The sequence below is a fragment of the Thermobia domestica genome, chromosome 2 (assembly GCF_964235325.1).
Source record: "Thermobia domestica chromosome 2, izTheDome1.hap1.1, whole genome shotgun sequence".
NCBI lineage: Eukaryota > Metazoa > Arthropoda > Insecta > Zygentoma > Lepismatidae > Thermobia > Thermobia domestica.
Window position 1 is genome coordinate 322,395,203 of NC_137455.1, and position 22,435 is coordinate 322,417,637.

At 35.3% G+C, this 22,435-nt stretch overlaps 2 protein-coding genes across 3 annotated transcripts in view; one reads left to right on the forward strand and one right to left on the reverse strand.

Annotated features, from left to right (window-relative positions):
- Positions 1-22,435, reverse strand: part of LOC145678660 (uncharacterized) — a 363,281-nt gene that overhangs the window by 312,297 nt on the left and 28,549 nt on the right. The window lies entirely within an intron of this gene.
- Positions 13,145-22,435, forward strand: part of LOC145678662 (uncharacterized) — a 54,570-nt gene continuing 45,279 nt past the window's right edge. Inside the window, exon 1 of the mRNA XM_081749044.1 lies at positions 13,145-13,201. The gene's annotated coding sequence lies outside the window, so the exon portion shown is untranslated. The remainder of the gene's footprint in view (positions 13,202-22,435) is intronic.

A 22,435-nucleotide genomic window follows, 5' to 3' on the forward strand; every position in this document is an offset into this window, starting at 1 on the left:
AGTTTTAGTGGAAATAACAGATTCGTCAACAGACGATTCTGACTTAGATCAGGAGTAGCTCTTTTCCAGGGAAGAGAGTAATCCATAGTTTTTAATATTCTCTTATTTTCGTAGATCATGCACCTTATAAAATTTGTGGTTGGTTACTGTTCAATTAATTTTTTTTTCTTGTTCAAAATATTTGTATTCACGAATGGGCGAACATAGAATTGCATGTTTTTACAGAATTTCCTATTTAAAAATAATTTCCCTATTTATTTTTGCGTTAATTAAAATATTGATATATTTTATTGCAAGTTTTTATTTTTTAATATGATAACGCTTGCTCTTGTAGAAGAAATCACATACAGCTAGAGTAATACGTGGCAGTTTTATTTTATTACCACTGGTAATACAATATATTTCTTTTATTCTTTATGATTCATTACCCGAAGACCGAAAATAACACAGAAGCAAAGTTATCTGATATACAACCAATAAAGAAGTGAAAATTTCAGGAGGGCTAAAAGTAGTCGAAGACGAACTAACCCTAGCTACAGATCTGATTTCGATATAAACATTGGTTAAGAAACCTGGGCGATATGTATCTTTAATTAATGCTAATTATTTAACACCTATCCCAATAAAGCATTTAAATTTCTTATTGCTAAATGTAAAAATTTACCAAGATTACTTTTAAAAGTAAAGAATATAAAAGTACTGAACAAGATGAAACTTTTTTTTTTTTTTTTTTTTTTTTTTTTTGAGATGAGGGGAATAATAATTCTTTGAGAATCGAGACAAGACTTCTTCAAACTTAACAAGACGTCTCTTCTCGTGGGCAACACTAGTCAAGATCGAGTTAAATTGTTTCCGCGCGTCCGATTGGGATAATATACAATAAATCTAAACAACATTTCTTTAATATTGCCTATTTATTGGCTTCAATGATGAGAACCATAAACCCAGCCCAAGCCACTAACCTTAGGATACGTTTTCATGTAAGACATTTGCAAGCAACTGGACTATATTGATTTCAGATATATCCAACACAATCATATTCGTGTGCACGTGAAGGCAAGTGAGGGCGCTTGCCCCACCAAATGTTTTGGCATTGCGTTTTTTTCTTCGATTTTTTAACATAATTTTCTCAGCTAATAAGGATTATATTTCACAAAAACGGACCCTGAAAGGCGTCTGTAATCATCATTATACAAAGTAAGACTTTGAACTTTGCAATACTCGACCAAAATTTCCCTGATTTAATTCTATTTCAGTCTTTCCCCCCCCTAATCCAAGGGTCTGCGCACGCCTGTGAACACAACTAAGGATGTACCTAGGAATTTATTTCGTCGGGAGGTCCAAATTTAATATGAGAATAAATTATATTTAAACTTGTAAAATTACAACTACAATTAGACTAAATTTACAGAAAAATACGGATTTCAATGGTGACCCGGACCCACTCACAGCACACAACTTTCGACATCAAATAACTTGTCTTCGGTTTTGTCAACTTGTTTCAAAGTTATTGGCAAACCATTTCTTAGATAGTTTTTTTTTAATGTCTTTAACCTGTCCCATAGTATACACAATTACTTGGTTGATTACAAAAGAGGATAAACTCTTAATCCCACTCAAACGCTTAGACTCGATACTAATACTTTCACAGGAATCTTTAACTCCTTCAACTACGATTTATTTTCTGAATTCTGATAATTGAAGTATAAGTTATAAAAGTGTATTATAGATGGTTTATCATTATGTAACTTTCAAAACATCAATATAGTAACCCTACGTGATGCTACAATAGTTTAAATTTAATGACGAGTGTAGCTCGTCATTGTGCAATTTGGCACCGGGAGGTCATGACGAGCTAGACTTGTCATCTCAGTGCAAGGGGTTAATTATAGAGCACTACTGGAGTCAAATCTTTTCCATTATCTCTTTAGGATCAGATACGTCCTGCTGTTACTTTTGTTTTTTAGACTCCTTACGGGGATGTCCAGCCCCGGAGAAATAGATTTATCTATAAGTGATTTTTTGATTAAAAATTGTAATTAAAAAAAAATGTGGCATAGCAACAACACCACACCGGATCGTTCGCAGGGGAAACTAGCGCTTCTCCCCATGCAACTCAAATATCCATTTTCGTTGACAAGAAAATGTGGCCCTGGATAATGAAAAGACAATAAGAAAGAAAAAAGAAGCTGAATTAACAAAAAGACAACAAATAATAATATCTCACTAATAGAAAACAAGTAAATAAAATGGTGCGGATGTTTTATTAGCATTTTATTTTTATTTTATTTTTTATTTTTTATTTTTATTTTTTTTATTTTTTAAAGTATGATTTGTGTTTGTATGTGTTTGAGGGAACAAATTGAACTGTGCCTCCCCCATAACACACTCCCAGCTACGAGTTTGCTACATGTGACAACTAAGCCCAAGAATGGGTTTCAACTGGAAGCAAACCAAACTCAGCTGATGCATGGGTCGAAATAGCCGAGATCGATCACCAGTGTCTGGCCGTTTTTGGCTCTGGTACTGGAACAACTTCAAATGTGACATCGGGGTTTGCATATTAGGAAACTAGCGTGCCTGTATCTGCACGTTCTCCCCACAACGCCAAAGGAGCCTGTCAGTCACTGGAGATACGCACCTCCACAAGTAAGCAGTCCGTGTTTCTGGGCCGGTTCTCGTCACTTCTTGTGAGGATCCTACTGGACAATGGGGTTGGTTTCATGGATAATATGCGGCATAGAATTGTGCAGCGGAGTCAGGATACGAGGACAAATCCAAAGATTTCCACAGGAATCCAGTCAAGTGGCGCACGGTGACTCGAGAAATCACTACACTGTCGGGAGAGTCGATCGGTTTCTCGACTCATGTTCGAACACACCTCAATTTGTGACATCGAAACCAACCTATTCGTGACCTACAGAGCCTACTGCTTCTCTACATACCCATATCGACCCTGGTACTCACCGATCAAGAAAGTAGGGAGTCACTGGAGATAACCTTTAAGATGTTGGTAGGATGCCCCCAAGGAAAATTCGGTGAAAAGGGTGAGAATGTAGTCTGCAGGTAGTCCGCAAAGGCGTTGGCTTTCTACTCATCTGTATGTAGCAGACAGTTATTAATTAGCAATGGATAAGGCGTCCGAGTAAGCTTGCCCGTCAGCATATTAAAGATCTTCCAGTACTTAGTTGGGTGGAAAGTTTCTGCTAAGTTGTTGGGAGTCTTTACAAAGTTACGGAGTTTATATGCCTTAACATAGTTTCGGATTATGCGCTGGAGTTTGCGATGATGTGGAAGAGCTTCTAAGGTCCCAGTGCGCTCAAACTCACGGAAAAAATTCACGGGAGCTGTGTATAAGAGGTAAGTAGCTTGGTAGTAAGCGTGGTTGGTACTTTGATATTTCAGTGGTTGGTATGTGAAGGTCAGAAGAATGACGGATAGAGTAAGTGATGTTGAAAATGCAATTAATAGATTTTTTTCCGTAGTAGACAGCTCAGAATAGGCTAAGTCGGCAGTGCTGAACGATAATCATTCCATTTTGCTTGATCAAAGCGTGGAATACGATTAGATTCTGGTACTACTCGAGGAGTATGAGACTTGTTGATCGATGTGAAGCTTGATAGGAAGATAATCGCTACTAATGGAATCTAGTACGTCAAAGTACATCGCTGTGAAAGGGCGACAGAAGAAATCACTAGTGTGATGTGGTTTCAGTGATAGGTCTAGTAGGCTTAGGGATATAAAAATATGGCCTGTGGTCTGAGTTGTGATGAAGTCAAAGAAACGTCGGTTTTGATTATCTGGACGGCTGTGAATATTGATGTCGGCCATGAAGATGTAATCTTTAAAGGTATTGGATACATTCTAAAAGAATGAGTGGGAAATTGGGTGTCCAGGGCGCACATAGATGGTGACTATAGTAAGGTAAAGAGAGTGAAAGTACAGAGTAATAATGAGGTACTCTGGTAGATTAGGCAAGGTGGGATGATACTGGCGATGGTTAATTGAAGAATGGAAGCCAATGGCCACACCCCCATTTCCTCAACATGCTGCTACCGTAGAATCACAACGAAGTAGTGTGTATCGAGGTATTTTGAACGACATGGATGGGGTGAGATGAGTTTCGTTGATGAGAAAAACTTCGATGTTTTTTTCTAAGAGAAGCTCTTCGAAAAGGGTAGATTGAGAAGCGAGTAGTCGGATAATAACAAATAATAGCGAAATACCCATGATTACGGCGCAGCAGAAGGATTGGAAGTTTCGGGGGATACATGTTTCTCAAGTGGAGTCTACTTTCTGCGATGTCGGTGTGATTACAGTAATTTTGCCTAATACCTACAAGAGTTTTCTATCTTAACGCCTTTCTGATCCTTATATCGCGTCTACTGCTTTGCACGCAGTTTGACAGATACTAGTTTAAAATGGATTTATTTTAAGCACAGTACGCTATAAATCTTCGACTAGTACTCTTGTGGCAGTTATATTGCTTCTTATAATTCACAGTAAGACATCCTGCGTTCAACATTTTCCTATTTCCTTCCCTGGTTGTACCTCCTGTACAATGTTTCTAAAATGATTTCTGATTATACTTAATGATGTCGTTGCAATCGTGAGTGTGCTTAACCCAACTAGTTGTGATATGGATAGTGTATCTGCCTGCTAAGCAGCATTGATAGATCAAAGGCACAAACTGTGCTTCATCCTGATCGTTTTCCACTCGTGTTCCTCAGTCTCACTAGAATGATACTTTATGAAAGGCTAGGTCTGCTACATTTCCACATCTTTGGTCTTTCCTTAGTTCCAGTCTGAGCCTTATATGCTTAAAGGCCATAAATTGGTTCAAATTCAAATTCGTGAATAACTTTGTCATATTCATCAATTCCCTGTCCAGCGTCAGGCAGGTAATGGTTGTTGCTCCGTAACTATGCAGTTTCGGTCATATGAACTTTTTTTTACTTGACCCTCCTACAGAATCCACTCCTGAAATTTGACCGTGCACTTTTGTTACACCCTGTATATTTGGTAACACGTATTTGGTTCGCCGATCCATTTTATTGAAAGCTACTGTCCTACCTTTAGTTTAGGTAACTAAACTGGTAAGATTTTTAAAAAATGAAAAAATAAATAAAACGAAAATCACTGACTTCAAAAACGCACTGAAAAGCAGAAAATGTTCTTTAAAAAGTAATATTAATTGACTTCATAAAAGAGTTAACAAGCAGAAAATAATAATAATAAACCGCTTGAAAGCAGAAAACAATCTATTTTTATTCTCTATGAAAAATTTTGAAGTCAAGCCAAGCAAATCAATGTCTCATAAAATTAACATCTAAACTAATTTTATATTACGCATAATTTCTTTCGCTTGGCACAAACTTCCAAAATGTTTATAGATAATAATAATGAATTATTTTCTGCTTTTAAGGGCTTTATTATTATTATTATTATTAGTGCCCTTTTATTAGACTGATGTTTGGTTTCCGCATAAAACTATGGAATCCATGTTTTATCAGTTATTGCTTATTATTATTATTCGTTATGGGAATATATTTCCGGAATCAGTTGACATCCGTTGAAGTGAGTTGCAGGTGTCGGATCTGCTTAGTTTCTAACAAAACAAGGTACCGACGAGGCATTTTTCTGACTGAAATGATGATGCACAATCGCAGGATAGTCCCACAAAAATATATTATCTTTTTTTTCTGATTTTTTTTACTGTAGATGTTTTTTTTTTTCTCTCTCTCTCTCTAATGAGTACACTTTCAGATCCTCTATAACTAAGCTATCTTTGTAATGTTGTCATTGTGCTGTACAATCTTGAGCTCAAATTGTTATTCTATTATGTTTCATAAACGTCAAAGTGTTTCAGTGTAAAATAGACTACTGCTGTATCTGAAACCTATTATAAATAAATAAATAAATAAATAAATAAATAAATAAATAAATAATAGCAAACCGTGAATTTTTTATGGCTAAGCAATGACAGAAAGAGGGATTGATGGGAAGATACTTCTGTTTTCTCCCACTTCCTCACTCAACAAATTATTTCGTCATCTATCTCCATAGATAGAAGCATTATGGGCAGCTAATAATTCTATCAACTAATGTATATCTATAAAAGAATAAACTCAGCTATTGATTAATTCATTATCACTACAAGTCTGCAACCGTTGAACGTAGGAACTTTTGAAGAAAGGAAGTATTTATAAACTTCCTTGGTATAACCTGAACAAGTGATAGCCAAATAATGGCTCGAGAGTATGCTTCATCTGGTCCGCAAATAATTAAAAAGAACTGCGATTTCTCTTTCAATACTTTATCCTGTAAAATATTTTGACGAACTGCATTGTTCCTATTAAAAGCAACGTTTCTTGTTCTATTGTGCATTAACCATCTTTGTTTCAATATTTGAGAACAATAGAAAGAAATGCAGACGTCTTATTAAAATCTTGCAAGGACATGAGTTTAAAAGTAAATGCAGAGAATTCTAAATACATTGAAGTTCGTCGGGACCGTAACACTGAAAATTATGGATCCGTTAAAATATGAAATAATACTTTCGACAAAGTAAATACTTTAAAATATTTAGGATCAATATTAACAGACAAGAACCATATTCACGAATAAATTAAATATCGACTAAAAGCAGGGAATTCTTGTTATTATTCCTTCATAACGAGGAACTGCATAATTTATATTGGTTACCAAACATTGTTAGGGTCATCAAGAGATGGGCAGGTGGCTCAGGTGGGCAGGTCATGTAGCCAGAATGGAAGAAAGTTTTTAAAGTTTTAACTGGAAATCCAACCGGAAAAGTACATTAGAAAGACCTAGATGCAGATGGGAGAGCAATATTGAGATGGATCTCGCAGAAATAGGAATACGAAGTAAGAGCTGGATCCAGTTAGCTGACAGAAGACAATCATGGAGAGTTTTTGTGAACGTGACATTGAACCTCCAGGTTCCTTAGGCCATAGATTTAGTTAGTTTTTAATAACATATTTCCTAACTTGCTGTGGTTGTATGTTTATTTATCAATTAACTTTTAATTTGCCGGCCCTGTATATGATTTTAATTTTTGTTCCTGCCCTCATTGGACCTCAACTCATTGTAAAATGACCACCACTGCACTAGACTATGGAAAGAATGAGATTTTACGAAACTAGGCCTTCTAACGGAGGAAATGATGATACTCAGATCTCCGAAACCATCCATTCCAGGATTTCGATATTCTGTACAAATGCTCTTCTTAGATCTTATTCTATGAATAAGACGTCTTCTAAGGAATTTGATCTCTAAGCAGAAAGAAAGTTAAAAGTTTTCTTATATATCACCACATGTTTGAAAGCGTTAAACCTAGGAATTTGAAATTTCATATAAATGGTTTCTCTTGCACCCAAACCTGTGGATAAGATTGCGTTTTGCGAAATTCATTGTGAAACAAAGCGAATGAGGGGTTAATATTTCTGTTGTGCTTCATCAGTTCCACAGAAACATTGGGCTTAGGAACTTGAAATGTTGTACAAATATTTCTTTTAAAACCTATATTCTAGGAAGATAAAATGAGTTTTTGTTAAATTTGAATTATGTGGGGAGAGGGGAAATTAAAAGCTATTAATTTTTGTGTCTTTTTTTAAAGACTGGACGTTTACAGATAAAATTTTGTGTATCTTTATTTTATTTATTTATTTATTATCTGCATCGTTGAATGCCAGTATATTATTTACTTATACCAATTAATATAGGTAACACAGAAGTAGATGGTGCATTAACAGCAAAATATTGACCACAATGGTAACAAATTATAAAATTAGTGACATTATTATTTTATTCAAACTCTATTGAATAAAATAATAAATTTTGGCCATTGAGAGAGTTAATTTTTAAGAGATAAACAAAAGTGTTCAAGAAACAGATAACCAGAGAAAGAAAATAAGAAATGATAATTGAATTGGCCGCGGTTGAAACGAGATATGAGTCATTGAAACATAATGAAACATACCCTTTTAACAATATCCGATCTAATTTAATAGCATTTCCATCTCGCTCTCTTTCATTTCATACTGTCATTTTGACAAACGCAGAAGCGTTTATATTAGATTTAAAAAAGAAAAGTTAGGAAACTAGTATTGTATGATACTTTCAGCTTGTCATACGCTTATATATAAAATTAGGTAACTAGTATAAATTATTATTATTATTCCTCAAAGAAAATATGAAACTTTCCTACTTAGTAAACATATGTTTAGCTTTATTTTATTCTTGTGTGCTAAAGCAACACTCTTTATCTGAACCTAAGATATTAGAAAAAAGAAAGAATTCTTTGGGTAAGCATATTTTTTGACTGTTTTGCAAACAGCTGAATTTTCCACACTAGCTCAGAAGTTACGATTATTTACGCACATCATCTTCCTTCAATTCTTTCAATTTTTGTATGGAGTCTATAGTTTTAATAAATTATGTACAGATTAGTCTGACTTTCTTTCACCGTCGATCATCTCCCTTCATCATTTCTTAGAACTTCCTCTTGTTCGTTTTCCCTCAATTTGCTTCATTCTTACTTTTCTTTCCACGTAGTTCTCCTTCCTTCTCATTATACGGCCAAACATCGAACTCTGTCTCATACGTATGTCTTATGTTCAGGTTTATCACTTTTGCTTTATCCGTCAATTATTCGTTTATTACACATTCTGCTCTTCCTAGTTCCTCCCCATTTAGTCAATTTAGCACTTGTGTTGCTGTCTTTCGACTCAAGTTTGATTAGATTCTGGGCTGCTGTTACTTTGTCAAACATCATTGCTGGTCTCTCGCTACTGGTATAGTACTAATATTCAGTTCTCAATCAATGATACCAGCAATTTACTTTCGATTTTTATAGTCCCCGTTCATTGATATTACCACTATTTCTGCCACTGTTGTCATCTTCACAATACAAATAATGGGTATGACTGACCCTAGCTATAGTTCATTTGCTAGTAAAATTTTCTTAACATTTTATCCTCATTTTAGAAAAAGAAGAAAGCGAAAATATAGTTTGTTTCAATTACTAATAATGTAATGCCTAACTGCAGAAATCATAAATCACATTAGTAAAGCAAACAAGTATCAATTTAAAGAAGCATAATATTCCAATAAATAAACATTATTCGCAAAGAGAATTTGTTATTTTCGTTTTTAAGCACCTACTATTTTTCTCCACCGGAAAAATGCATTACAGTAATACTGGGACCATAAAAAAATGAATACACATTTTGAACTGTCATAGAAAATGTATTTTTCAACCTACAAGATTAATTTTCTGACAAAAGTAAGGCTTCAGTCCAATTTGAAAAATAAGTATTTTCTTTTTAAGCTGAATGTTCCAAATGATGGTTAAGTAAATGTTCAAAATAATCGTGGTCTTTAGCATTAATACATTTCTGAGTATGAGTCACGACTGCTTCCGTACTTCGCAGTCTGCGCACAACGTTTGAATCTCATCCCAAAGTGTGTCCAGTTCAGGTTACGTGGTATACGACTATACATCTCATCTTATAAGAAAAATCGAGCAGCATAAGGCTTGGAGAGCGTACAGAAAACTCGACTGGTTTCCCGTGTTCTATCGCTGGTCTGATACATTTCGATCAGGTATTCTCACACATCCCTATGATAGTGCGGCGAGGCGCAATTTTGTTGATAATAAAACCTGTCATTACTCTACATTGTCGAATGGTAGGGAAAGTGGAATCACCAAAAATTGTTAAGTACTTTTTCCCAGTTAAAGTATCGTCAAAACATAAAGGCCCAATGATTTCCCTAAGATGCAAACCACATTACACACTTATACTAGACAAGTTCGCAGCCTTTTTAACAGTAATGTGGGGATGATCTTCACCCAGCGCACACAATTATACCTATTGACAGTTCCATTAGGTTTGAATTGTGCTTCATCCTATTAAACAAGGCTACTCATAAATCCCGGTTCACGTATAACCACTTCCTGAACCCATTCACAAAATTGTATTCTGTGATTTGTATCGTAGTCACTTAGCTGTTGCACCAACCTTGATATATACATATACAACTTACTTTTCTTCAATATACGTAACATACTACTAGCACTTACGCTGGTCTCACATGATTCCTGTCCTAAAGATTTTTGAAGTGAATACTGAAACAGTTGCCGTACCTCAACTGAAAATTCAGCAGTTGTATCCGTGCGAGATCACGCTGATCGGCCTTTCTGCAAATCACACACTGTTCAATGAACCTCAAATTTGTTTCGTAGGTGTGTAGTTGTTGTTTCTGAAGGTGAATTAGTTTTATACTCATGCTTACATTGTCTATCAACAACAACAACATTCTCAAACTTCCAGTGCCACTTAATATCTTGCTTCCGCTCTTCAAAGCTCAAACGACCGCCTGTCATGTTGCAGCTAGACCGATGATTTTGCTATCACCTGTTGAGGAAAGATAATATTACTTTTTCTCAGAAATTTAACCTTAAAGGTTGGAAAATAAAGGTTCTATCCAGTTTGCGATAACAACCAGACTGTGCCACGTGATTAAGTCAAAAGTCACGTTTCGTGCTAAATCGAGTATGGAAATTCCAAATCCTGATGAACAATATTTCAAGCACATAACTTCCGCGTGGGATGCCCTGGAAAATTCGCAGCAAAAGATGCATATATTTCATCATTATTATTATTGATGTTACTCAAATAACTTGACTTTTAACAATGCTCTATTCATATTTACCTTACATGCTGTGCATCGTTTTCAAGCTCTTCATTGTCTTTGCAATAACCTTTTAATTAGCCATCTCAATATTATATGTAGTTTTTGAGATATGTGGACGACTTCATTTTTTTCATTCATTTTCCATTGACATTAATGTTAACGTTTTGTACTTTTCTTTTGACTCTGTTCCATCCATTTTAGAACTTTTTTTTTTTTTTTTTTTTTTTTGAAATATAGAATCCACATGGTCTCTTCTAAATTTAAGCAGAATTTGAGCCATCTCCCTCCTTTGTTTTTTAAGATAAATGGACTAATTATTTATTTTTCATTGATTTTCCATTGACATTAGTGTTAATGTTTCGTGCCTTTTTAACTATGTTCCATCCATTTTAGGAAAATTTGCTTTTAAAATACCGGTATAGAATCTACATAGTCTTTTCTATGTTTGAACTGAATTTCAGCCATCTTCCTCAAAATCTGTACACACCATTGCAACCGGATGGGCCCTTTTCCATCACAGTTCAGTGTGTGATTTTTTTTTTTTTTTTTTTTTTAATGCATACGGTATAAGCTGATGTATATGCTTTTATCTTAAAACAACGAATTCTTAAATATCATCAAACAAATAAGACTCTGAGTTGAAAAAAGTAGTTTCCATTGAATGAGGTCCTTTATTGAAGTAATTTTTTGTGCAATGCGTATACAAATTCTTATTAACTTCATAGAAACACCTGAAAAAATTGCAACTTACCAGATTCAGATAGCATTGGGCCACTTTTCGGCCTCAGAACAGTTCTCATGCACGTGGAACGGAGTCATAAAGGTCAAGAATAGTGCCAAGTGAAATATTACACCATTCTGAGTGGAGTGCATCACTCAGTTCCGTGACAGAGGATGAAGGTCGAAATCTGCACCGAATTCATTTCTCCAAAACGGACTACAGATGTTCAATTAAGTTCAGGTCTGGCGATGTAGCAGGGCAGGGATTGTTTTCAGTTTCATCCCGATGTTCCTCAAACCACGCCACAACAACTCTATGGTATGGCCCATTATCGTGCTGGAATATGACGTCATTGCTCGGAAAGCAACACCTAAACAATAAGTTGCACATGATCTCCTAAAATGAAGACATAGTTACGGACAGTGACGTGACCGGTAAGCGTCAACATAGGATTATCTGAAAACGAGGATATTGTGGCCCAGAACATCACAGATCCATGCCATATTTCAGATCGTGCACTGCTTTAAACGTCTACAACACAAACACGACCTGTGGTTCGAAATTAGGGGAACAATGACTTATTCGACCGTATCATACGTCTCCGGTCATCCGCGGTCCATGTTGCATGTTCGCGACATTATTTGCGTCGTGCTAAAGTATGATTGTTCCTTATCAGCAGTTTTACTAGTGCAACCCGACCCATATGTTCATGTTATGTAACTCGAGGCTAACCATGATTGTCGACGCAGTCTGTAGAACGTGATGCTTGAGTTCCATTACTTGCATCGTAGTCACACAACAATTCTGAGTAACAATTTGCTCTGATGCTCTCCGCGACGTATTACTGAGGGTTTTCTTTTGACCACTGTTCCTATTTGCCGATGTAGTTTTGCTGTAAGTTTTGCGGGTCGTCATCATCTTTGACACTGACCCTCACAACATACCCAACATACCAGCCATTTGATCACGCTCAAATGTCATAACTGTGTGTCGACCGTTTACTCTCTAGAAATCAGAGAGCTCATCCATTTTGAACTATCACTCTCAGCCCAATTCACAAAAAAATCTCCCGTTTCACTGTTCTTCACATAGTAATAGCTCATCGTTACCAACAACCTGGCACTACAATCGCTGCCTGACAGTTGCCAACCCAGATATCTGGCGTGTTTCCAACTCAACGTGTTTCCATTAAATTGATAAGTATCTGTATATTTGTAGTTCGATCAATGATTAACAGATTAAGGTTTAACTCAATAAGCCATGTAAAGTATCTGGAGCAAATTCACCAGGTGATATTTTTCTAGAGTTTAATTTTGTTCCTCCAGAGTTTAATTTTGTAACTTGTACTAACAATTCGTTATGAAAGTGATTTCTCAACTATTTACTCAAACTTTCGAAACAATGCTTTTTGTATTCAAAAAATATTATATAAAGCTTTAATTAAAAAATTAGAATTTTGTATTGATTTCTTGATTTTAAAAGTAAGAACTCTCCTAAGTCAAAAATTTAACTAATTAGCGATCCGAAATAAAAATTAGAAAATTATTATCAATTATTATTATTTTGTAGATAGTTCTCACTTTTATATTTAAGTCTCTATCGTTTGTAAGAATATTTCATTAGAGTTTGCTTATTTGGTAACTGAGATAGTATTTCTATTATGTGCACATTAATAATGATATCTACCTATATTGTACTTTTGCAGGGCCCTGGAAATTTACGAGTAAAAGATGGAAACATAGAAAATGTGACAAAAATCAGGTGAGAAATAGTTATTAGGCTATTATTATTATTATTATTATTATTATTATTATTATTATTATTATTATTATTATTATTAAGTGTTCTACCTGGTGGCAGGTTCTGGGACTAATGAGAGTTTTTTTGGGGGGAGGGGAAGTGGACTGAAAATGTTTCTTCCGCGTTTCGCAGCCTTCAGCTTCCACTTTTAACTCCCAATATTTTCTTCTATTCTTCAAATCATCAATCAGTTGTGTCCTCCTCCTTCCTACTCCTAGCTTTCCTTCCAACGTTCCCTCTATGGCGGTATGAAGAATTCAATTTATTCCCAAGATGTGTCAAATTCAATTTTACTTCCTATAAAGGATGCTGACTAATAGCGTCCTCTTCTCTCCTACCCGTTTTAAAACATCTTCGTTTGTTACTCCCTTCATCCATTTTATCTTCTCCATCTTTCTCCAACACAACATTTCGAAGCTCTCTAAATATTTCTTCTCTAACTTCCGCAATGTTCAAGTCTTTGGACCAAACAATCCAATACTTCGTATATAGCACTTGACTATGGTGTGCTTAGTGTTGAGTTGGGAGTACAATTGGCTTTAACTTACTTGAAATAATAAGTTCTCAATATTGTTTACAGTCTCGATAATTTTTGGATACAATGCTTGCGGTTTATATCGACTGTTACTCATGAGTTCACGTGTAGAGGAGATTTTGGTTTGAAAAGGTTATTATCTCATAATGTAGTAATCAACATGAAACAAAAACCGTGGGAAAAGGATACAGGATTTTCATAACCAGCATATTAATCCACCAAAATATAGTGGAATTCCGTGTTGGAACCTGCATAAAAGTCCATTAAATAATGCTAGAGTTCTTTGCTATAACCAGCATATAAATCCACCAAAGCTCGCTAGAATTTCTTGCAGAATCAGCATAAAATTCAGCAAAACATGTTAGAATTTCTTGCTTGAACCAACAAAGAAGTCCACCAAACAATGCTCGAGTTCTTTGCTAGAACCAGCATAGAAATCCATCAATAATGCTGTATAATCCAGCAACACATGTTTGAAGTAGTCCCAATTACCAAGAAAATGCCGGATGTTTCTTGCTGATCCAGCAACAAATCACCGCTGGATTTGCTGGTAAAACTGCAGTTCATGCTGGACCAGCAATAATCACTGTTTTACAAGGGTTGTATTTCTGAAATGAAATTTTGTACTATGAAAGGAATGTGACATGGAAGTTCAAATGAGACATCCGATTTGATCTGTCAGGGATAGTTTACGAGTAATTCAAGCATTCATGTATTTAATACTACATACTGTATATTCATATATATGCCAAACACAGTATATGGTGACAAAAGGGAATTTGGAAAGTAAGATCTTGCAACATTGACAGCTTTCATTTTTCAGGGGTTGGCAAAACTTGCCTGACAGTGTTTTGCTGTTGCAATTTGTTGTTGGGAGTAGTTTGTGAGTTAAACTGAGCGTGTGAATCTGGTATTTTATCGGGCGTTAGTACTACTTATTGTATATAAACTGAATGCTGTGGATTCATTTTGTTTGTGTTTAAGTGAAGCAAAAAAAAATGCCTCGCACTCGTGGTTGTAAGTACGCAGCTAACAACTTCTGTTATGTTTGTTGCGAGTTCACCTTCGTGAGGAACAGGAAGAAAATCACACCCATCATCAATAGAGCATATAAGTAGTACTTTGGCGTCGGAGCTGGTGATTTTGATAAAAAGTGGTCACCTAATATGTGTTGTGCTACATGTTATTGTAAATTAATTGGTGGCAAGGAAAAAATGCTTCATTATTTCCTGTACCGATGGTTTGGAATGAACCAAGAGACCATTTGACAAACTGTTATTTCTGCTTAACCAAAATTCAGGGATTCACGAACAGGAAATCAAAGAAACATATTGTTTGTCCGGATCCGCCGTCAGCAAGACGACCTGTGGCACATTCTGAAGCTTTACCAGTTCCTTCAAGGCCCACAGACATAGAAGAAATGAGTGATAGTGAAGAAAGTAGCACTACAGAACTTACATCTTCTCCGGAAAAAAGAAGGGATCCCCGCATCAAGGCACGAGTTCGCCCACGCCACGTGTATTACAGCAGGATGATTTAAATGATTTAGTGCGAGACTTATGACGCAGTAAACAGAAAGCAGAATTGTTAGGCTCCAGGTTACAGGAATATAACCTTCTCCACAAAACAACCAACATAACCTTCAGGACCAGAGAAAGTGCTTTTGTGTCTTATTTTGCCAGTGATAGTTCCGTGACATTCTGCAATGATGTTCATGTATTAATGACAGCCTTGCACATAACATACGAACCTGGTGAATGGAGATTATTTTTGGATGCTTCGAAGAATAGCTTAAAAGGTGTATTGCTGCATATCAGGAAACAACTGCCTTCAATCCCAGCTGCATATGCCACTTTTACCAAAGAGAGTTATGGAATTTTCAGAAAGATATTGACCTTAATTAAGTACAGTGAACATAAGTGGAAGTTGTGTTGTGACTTCAAGGTAATAGCATTATTATTAGGGATGCAACAAGGTTACACGAAGTATGCATGCTTTTTGTGTGAATGGGATAGTCGGGAAAGAACTTCCCACTATGTGAAAAAGGAGCGGCCTAAACGCAATTGGACAGTTGGTGAAAAGTATGTGCAACATGACAGTCTTGTAGATCCTAGAAATGTTCTTGTTTCACCCCTACATATAAAACTTGGACTTATTAAACAGCTTGTGAAGGCAATGGATCCCAATGGGCCAGCTTTTGCATATCTTGCTGACAAACTTCCTCGAGTATCAGCTACAAAAATAAGAGAGGGCGTGTTTGTAGGTCCGCAGATACGAGAAATGCAGAAAGATAGAAGTTTTGAGGCATGTCTCACAGAGAAAGGAAAGCGCGCATGGATGAGTTTTACGAAAGTAACCCAAAACTTCCTTGGGAGAAGACGGGATTCTAAATACGGGAGATGGTGGATGAAATGCTTGCAGCTTATCAGGATTTAGGGTGCAATAGTCCTTGAAGGTGCATATCATGGACTCACATCTGGATTACTTCCCCAGTAATTGCTGTGACATTTCCGAAGAATACGGAGAAAGATTTCATAAAGATATATCCACCATTGAAAAACGCTATGAAGGGAAGTGGATGCCCACATGCTGGCAGACTATTGCTGGTGTATCATTAGAGACAAGAGAGACACTCAGTACAAAAGAAAAAAGTAAACCATTATGTACGGTCGACAGTTGTTTCGCATACCTACAATTCTATGTAATATATAGTGTCAACAATATGTAGTAATGCTTTACACACACAAACATTACGTGCTGATTACTCCAAAACTATCCCTGATGCAGAAAAACTAAAATCAGATTTGAATTCAGGGGTGAAAATCCTTTCAGAATCACTATTTTGTTACCCAGAAATAGAACTTTTTTTATTTTTTTGTAGAACAGTGAGCAAAAATTTCAACCTGGGTAGTTTCTTCCTTAGTCCAATATTAAACCTGCTAGTTAAGGGTGATCTTCTCTTGTTGAATGCTTCCTTAGTTATGGTAATTCTTGACCTCATCTACTTGGTGCAGTAAGTGTCTCTCGACAGAATACTTCCCAAATAATTATCGACCTCTTCATGTTTTCTTCGCCGACAGTGTAGGTCCGAGTCTATTGTTCTGCCCTGTAGTAGGAGCTCGTGGTGCACGATTTCCTTCCAATCTTACCAAATGCACAGCATAACCATCCTGGGCATCAGTGTGGCCTTTGCCACAGACTGTGGAGCTTCTTGTCGATTCTACCAGGATCTTTTTCACACGTAAGTTATCCATTTTTCATCACTCGGGATCAACCGCTTCAAAAGTGGCTCAAGTTCGTTACGTTTCAGTAGAGATTCCCAGATGAAAATTCGGTCGAGTAAATGTTTTTAAGTATGGCACCCAAAGGTCGAACTTCTTTTCGTAGTCAACTAAATCAACTGAACCAACTTTTGGCTGTTGTTTTGACAACGTATCTTTCCCGTAAATAGGATAAATTTCTGCAGAAGTTTCCCTCATTTTCACGGCGCAATACTTACACCTGATTAGATTAATTCCAACACTTTTTTAACATCTACTAGTTCCAACTGTCAGCTGTCAAATGCTGTTAAGCATGACCCGCTGCGACTCGTATACTCTGGGATTTGGAGCATTAACTTCATCTTGTGCGCAAAAGGATCAATACATTTTAGACTACCTGATATTAATATAAAAATATTAATGATTTTTCTATAAAATAATTTGATAATTTCCGTTGATATTATAAAATACTAGTGATTAACAGTGCATTAACTTGCATTTTGGTCTGTTGTGATGTGCCATAAGTGATTTAGTTCTAAGATTTTATTATGCTTTTAGGAGGGCCGAAATGTATATTTGCATGGTCTGCATATGTTATGCCACTGCTTGAATTGACACTTTTATTTTCTTGCAATTGCATTAACCTCTGTTCTTTCATACTTGGAATTAAGTTACCAATTTTTGTAAACTGTTTCTTTTTGGTATATTTTTCACGAATAATTGTCTTCTTAGACTCTATAACCTTGTGAAATAAGTTATAAATATACACCTTCTCATTACAGCTTGTAAAGTGTGATCTTATACAATTGCTCTACACTTTTCAGTACCATCGACAATGCCATTGAGTATGTCTAAACTATCACTATCCTAATTATCTCTTCACTTCATTGTCTTCAGCAAGGAGACTCTCCTCGTTGGTCTAGTTGCTAGTTCAGGCGCCTGTGATGCACGAGTTCTCGCGTTCGATTCCCGATGGAAGAATCTTGAATTTGCACACACTATAATAGTTCGGATTCCACTTGAAACTTTAGGTCCACGTCTTATTTGATCTCGGTGCTGAGGAGGGATGCTAAACCAATCAATCAAGCAGAAAGAAATTAAGAAAAATTGAAAAAAAAGTACAGTATAGTATTCTCGAGATTAAATTTAGTGGGACTTTTAGGGGCTGCAACTAACATATAGAATAAGGACATTTAAGTTCGGCTCAGTTTTCATAGAGCATTAATGATTGAACTCTTCTTAATATTATGGTTTGAGAACCGCTTTCAAATTTCAGAATTTAATTCGAGAACTACATTCTCGACATGCAACACTTCTCGTCTTGCTGCAAGACATTTCAGATGAACAAAGTGGACGAAACATCTATGTCATACATCGATACTTTGCTGTAATCATTGAAGCAGCAACGTGGAAGTCCACCGGGTCTACACTTTCCCCCAAAACTTTCTAACTCAACATACACATTCTCAATAAACCTATACTTGTTTAACGGAGAAATGATTAATATAGCATGAAAATTTGATCTTACAATTCATCTGGACTCTTTCTCTTATAAAAACAATCTAGTTATATCATTCTTTTTTTCTCTGAAAATGCAGATGGAAGTATTTTCAATTACTTATCGTGTTTTCGAGTGCAGAATAATACCCGTTCAATATTACATAGACGTAGTGGCCTGTAGTATTGGACATCTCCCAACAAAAATTTCTGGGTGCGTGCCTGGACGTAATTGTTATTTATATGGATCTGAATTAAACTGATAACAGCAGGACCTGTTGGTTGCTAGTTAAAGTACCACTTAGTGCACGAGTGTTATATATTATAGTTTCACAATTCGTTTTTTTTCCTTTTCATTGTTTACTTCAACCTAAAGGGCAGAACTGAGTGATGTAAAACTCAAAAGTAAGAATAAATAAATAAACGAATTTGATCGTTCTGGAAAACAAAGCAGTCCCAGGTGACAAGTGGGCGAGTAAGTCTGATCACATGATGTTTTGACTTGAAAACTTTTTTCTTGTCCATTTTTGTTTCAAACATAAAAGTAAGAACTATTCATTTTACTTCCTTATAATTGTGACTCCTAAAAATACTTTGTAATTCCTAGCTTTCAGCTCTTGCCGAGAGCCTTGCTCACACAGGACAAAAAACAATAAACAAACATCAAGAAAATAAAAAAAAGGGGTAAAAAGTACGCGTCAAAGAACATCTCAGAGATGCTAGAGCAAAATACTTGGTTTTAGATGTGTAGAGACATTTAAAAGAAACACAACAAAGTGATATCGTTGACACTATCAGCACAATATTGTTGATTCAAAAATTTTATTTGGAGCTAAGAATAAAATAGAACAAGAATTTTAGGAATGATCCCAAAAAATGAATCAAAAGATTGCAATCTTGGCCAATAATTGGTTTTTGGGTGAGGGCCCATAAAATTTTTGAACGGCTCCTAAATCGAGTTTTCGTATTTTCTACGGAATAAGCACATCACACTGAGTTAAGTTATAGTTTCGGTTTGGCTGCATTGTATATAGTGCTCCAGATATAAGGCGTACAAGAAAATTCTTGATTGAAATATATTGGATCTTTTGATCCAAAAACTTGTTTTTCAAAAATTTATTTATTTTCTTAACAAAGCCAACATAACCTAGATAAGGGTTGTCTAAGCAAGGAATGGAAGACAGTAATTAAAAAGTACATACAACATTGGCACCAAAACAAAACATCAACTGAACTGGCTACCTTCTCTACATCAACAAAAGAATGCACAAATTAAGCCCTCCATTCCACAGTTCACTGCCCTACCGTTTGGCGTGTAACTAGCAGCTAAGGCAAGGTGTTGTTTTCACTGCCCTTCACCTGTGAGTCCATTCCTTGGCTATTTTTCTTAATGTTTTTATTACTTTCCCGCCTGTTTTTATCTTCTGTGAACAAGGCTATAAAGGATATCCGAAAGCTAGGAAGCACTAAGTAATTTCAGAGATTGCAAACAAGGTTGTTAAATTTCCTGAGCATATTAACATATTGTCTAAGAAGTACTAGCTTAAAAAAGGTACCATGTCTTCCTCCTCCTGCAGGTGGTTGGGTGAGGAATGGTGGTTGAACACGGGTTCAAAATACATTAACCTTACGAGATCACATTTGAAAGAAGAAAAAAAAAAGTCATTAAGAAAGATTGTTGTTATGAGAAGTTTCACTGTACTTAAATTAAATGTCCCAATTCGTTTGGTATAATTGTAGAAGATTTACCCAAGAAGTCCTGTCCAACCTTTCAAACTCGTGACTTCCAAATTACGAAGCAAGAATACACAATCCTGGTTGGCAATATGATAAATGATAGTGATTTCAAAGCAAAAACATAAGATATTTACACTTGATTAATGCAATGTAAAATGTGAAGGAAAAAAGAAAACAATTGACAAGATGTTAAACCAATTTACTTTTAAATTGACGTCATGTCTTCCGCACGTTTTCACGAAAACATATGTGGAGGTGGTACACGAAACATGTTGTTAATACTGGGCAAATGTCACTGTGTTAATAGCATATCACCACGATAACTGCAATAATCAAGTTCAGTGAAGATCAGCAACTTTGTATTCGTATCACAATCACTTACACGGGGAACACATTCCAGATATTTGATATTTCTAAATTCTTATGAAACTGACCTGTGCTGAACATGTTAATGATATGTTAAGAAAATTAGAAAAAGAGTGTACATTACTCACAAATTCAATAAGATGCATGTTTGTATGAAGACACTAATAGCAACATATTTTAACTTAATGTAATCATTAAAATCATACGAAGTAATTTTCTGAGGTAATTTACTCATTAATATCAACCGAAGTAAGTACTTTTCACGAAACAAAAGTTTTAATAATAAAAAAGAAGATATTGGAAATGTTATAAGCTTCTATTCAAGCACTTAGCAAACCTGTGTCAACACTTAAGAACAAAACGGTATCGCCTCCATGTGTATATATATAGTATGTCTTTTGTGCATATCACTGAATTCTATCTTTTCAAAAGAAAAGTTGTATTAAATTCTGACTTACACCAACATAATATTAAATTTAGATAATATAAATGAACACACTTCCACATTAACAAAAATTAAAATTTTATGCGCCCTACACACACACACCAAAAATAAATCATCTTTGTTTTATCACACAAATTTCAAATTTGTCTTTTAAGAAACCGGTGGCATTGGTGTTTTTAAAAAGTAGTATATTCTAAATCATATTGAACTATAATATTCCCAATGAGATCTTTCTGTAAAAGAGCAAATATGCAGAGCAAAAGTGAAAAATATTTTGTGTATTGCACAAGTACTGGTACATTGTATACACGTAATATGCCTTCAATTTTATGCTATTATTTTACTACTGGACTTAGGTAATACTAAAATGATCGTTTGTTTATTGCTTAACAAGCTATTTTTTTTATAAACAATATTCTTCTTCTGATTAAACCATGACACACAAAAATGATTTAATGCCGAATACACAAAGAAACATACAATATTAACTGTTGGTGAAGTTGCAGTGTTATGAAAGTTATTTAAACATGTTGGAAGAAATTGTTCAGTACAGTTTCTGATTAAATTTATTTCCACTTTATTTAAGGAAATATGATAAAGTGGATATATTATGGATTATTCATGAAATATATCACAAATTTATTTATGGAAACACAATGGAATAAATAATTTTTAAAAGATCTGTCATTAAAATTCCTTTTGCTCCAGTTATAGTTCTCTTCTTCTGAAGGATTGCAATTTTTTATGTCTATCAAACGGTTGCAAATACACATATTAGTGTATGAACACTCCATTTACTGACACTCAGATTACTGATTTTGACTGAAAATATTCAGGCATCCTCTCTCTCTCTGGATATTTCATAAATTGGACACTGATTCCCATGACATGTCTCTTTGTGAATTACTTGTGAAGCAGTACGTTTATATACAAGTTCTCATTTCATGAATTTCCACAAGAACACTGTAATGTGCCACTATTATATAGCTAAACCTCTATAATGCGCCTCTATTTTATACCTGCACTGCATTATAACACTTATTAATGATGTTTTATCCTTTGAAACGCTATGACGAGAAAGGTTCAATCGAAAGAATGGCTGTCATAGTGTTTTTTTTTTTTTTAATATTATTATTATTATTTGAAGTGAAAGATCTAAAACTTTTCTTAAAATGGTTATAATCACAATATTTTAAATATTTACCAATACAACTTATTTAACGCATTATTATCCTTGAGCTTCCTTAAGCTATATGGTTAGTGTATGCGCCTTTGAAGCGGGAAACCTAGGTTCAGTTCCTGTGGGAGCTCATGTGTTTCGGATTCCATGTTAAGCTGTAGGTCCACATCCTTTA